Source organism: Amia ocellicauda, chromosome 5, assembly GCF_036373705.1.
Source record: "Amia ocellicauda isolate fAmiCal2 chromosome 5, fAmiCal2.hap1, whole genome shotgun sequence".
Classification (NCBI taxonomy): domain Eukaryota; kingdom Metazoa; phylum Chordata; class Actinopteri; order Amiiformes; family Amiidae; genus Amia; species Amia ocellicauda.
This window is the reverse complement of record NC_089854.1, coordinates 2,457,025-2,460,000: the sequence shown is the minus strand read 5'-3', so window position 1 is coordinate 2,460,000 and position 2,976 is coordinate 2,457,025.

Below are 2,976 nucleotides of genomic sequence, written 5' to 3'. Positions count from 1 at the left end.
GCTGCAAACTGCTCTGTTAATTATGCAACCCCCAGCACAGCTCCCAATGACTCGGCAAAGCATTCAGGCAACTGCAACTCCATGCACAAGGGAGGAGGAGGAGGAGGAGGAAGCTGTTAATTTCTCAAAGTACATGAGAAGACAGCAGTGGTTTAAATGGGGTTTTAATTCGAATAACCAGGAAAGCTGACAGTCGTTCTGTTTTCTAATATTTAATGAGAGTGTATGTATGGTTTTGGGGAGGGGATTTATTCTTCCTCGCTCTACACAGCTTGTGTCGGGAGTTCCCTTTGTTCCTGTGCTTATTGGGAGCATGCTAAATCTCTGCCTTCGCTTTTAATTTGCCTGGGCCGTGCTGAACCATTTGTTGTTAGGGTTCTTACCACAGAGCGCACAGAACTGTGTTGACACTGCCCCGGCCCCCGGGAGCTGGAACGTGTACACAGGATCATTAGGAAGCAGAGATAAATAAAGTGCACAATAACAAGCGTGCCGAGCGGCCCAGGGGACCGGGCTGCTGTATTACGAGTGAAGGTGGAACAGATGTGTCTCGAGTTATTATCACGGAAGGGGTCTGGGACCATGCCAAGGTCCTGACCTCTGTGGGAAGATCATTCCACCACTCAGGGGCGAGGAAGAGGAACGGGCTCCGGAGGATTGGGAGCGGAGAGGGGTATGGCGAGTCTTCTGGCGTGGGAGAACCGGAGAGGTCTGGGAGTGTGAGGAGAGATGAGGGTCTGAAGGTAAGGGTGCAGTCTGGTCGACACAACGGTAGGTGAGAGTCAAAGTCTTGAACTGGACGAGTTCTGGTTGAGCTGAAGTGACCATTGCAAGAGTTACGTCCTGATGAAGTCATCCGCTCCGTGAGGCGTGTGGTCGGGTGAGAGGGAACTATCTGATAGCACAGGGAGGATAATGCCCCAGCCGTCGCACTTGTCGGGTAATGGTTTTGTGGTTGTCCGCAACACCGGTTCCACTGTGCAGCCGAGTCTTGAAGGCTACCACGACACCCTGCTCCTACGACACACAAACAAACCCCGGTGTCAGGAGCGCTGCACTGTCCTGGCTATATTTGCCTTTTAAGCTACACCTGTACTTGTCAATTTCCAAACAGCCCTCAGCTATGCGTTTCATGTACCGACTCCCTGAACTCCCCACTGCCTTCCCCTGCCACACACTGCCAAATGCAATTCACAAGGAGGTGCACCCTGTGAACAATGGACAGCCTGTTGCCTCGTTACATCAATTTCTCCTTATCTTTCAGGAATGGGGGCGTTTGACTGCTAAAGCTTGATCCCATACTGCAAGAGAAATCAAAATTAACATATTACCCACCGAGGGAGGTGGAACCGACAGATTCCCTGCACTGCTAAGCCGAGGAAAAGAAGACAGTTTTTTATTGTACTTTCTCTAGGTTACAACTCATTCTCCCTCTCTCTCCCCTCTTTATTCTGTCTGTTTCTCTCCCTCCTACCTACCTTTTTGTTGTTGTTATTATAATAAGCCCCTTCCTACCATTACTGGATAATTGAATTCATTTGTTAGCAAGGTTTTACGCTGGCCTCGTCGTTACAACAATCCTCTTCTCTTATTAAACTCCTCGAAGAGTTTATACGTGAAGCGTTCTTGAATGGGAAATGCAAAGCCTTTTTTGCTACGTTTGACAGATTTATTTTCTGTCCCGGTGGGAAAAAAATAAACAAATTCTGTCATATATTCTTCAGAGCAGTAAGATTCAGTTTTTCCCTGTTGTAGTTCAGGGACAATGTTGATAATATTAATTCTAATCTATCCATTTATAATCTAGAAGTATCAATTACATTATATACAGGAGACACATTTTAACCTGAGCCCGAGGGAGCAAGGAGGATACATTTTTTACAGTATCATTGTATCAGAAGGGAACACATTAGAGTGGGGAAAGTGATACGAAAAGATATAAACAGTATTGAGTGTCCAAAATGGATTTGCAACAGAGACACAGATTGCATTGGGTGGGGGGCTTCCTGAACAAAACCGTTTTTAAAAGATCAGCCCAATCCTGAATCTGCGCTTCTGCTCGCGGGACACTGAGGATTCCTGCGCGTCTCAAAGGTTAGTTGTATTTTGTGCCTGTCGTCCGCTGTGCATCACAAAGGCCTCTGTGAAGGAAAACAGCTTGTTTATATTCCAAACAAGTGCTGTTATGGCAACAGCAGGCGTAAGTTAGGTCAAGAAGAGGGATGGGTAGGCTGGATAGGAAATAGTCTGACCTGCCCTAGAGGTCATGGCGTTCTCTGCTCAAGGTGGCTGAGGGACAGCTGTGCCTGCCTTTGAGAGAGAGGGAGGGAGGGAGAGAGAGAGCGAAGGAGAGAGAGAGAGGGAAAATCAGTCCCTTAGAGGTGGCCCACTATGGATGAGTGACAGAAGCAAAACAGAAGGCGGACACTTAAAGTCTGCCTTTTGAGAATTGTGGCCTCAGAGACAAAACACGTACTGTGTTATATAAATACGCTGCATTAGGATACAGAGGGAAGCCAGTCTCAGGTCACACCGACCAACACATGTCTCTGAGCTTGGCATTGCAAGTGAGTGGGGAAACTTCAGCATCCGGTAAAAACTATGTAAAAACATGAACGCAATAAGTTGTTTTATTGGTCTTGGTCTTCACAGTCACACACTACCACACCAACATGTGCGTTAAGTGCCTGAAACCTGTGTCCAGTCGAAAGTTTGACCCACACCAATCCGTGTAATGATACACAGCTCACATCCTGGTTTCGTTGGATAGGAGCAACTCCTAAATGACAGATTATTATTGTTATTTAGGTAATTTTCTCATAACATCTGTCAACAAGGCATGTGTATGCGTGTGTGCGTGCATGTGTGTGTTTCTAATCAGAATCTGATGAGGAAACAAATCACACAGACGTCCCCGCGCGGTGCTCTGAGTGATTTAGAAATCCGTCTCTGCGTGGATGACTCTGTGTCTCCGAG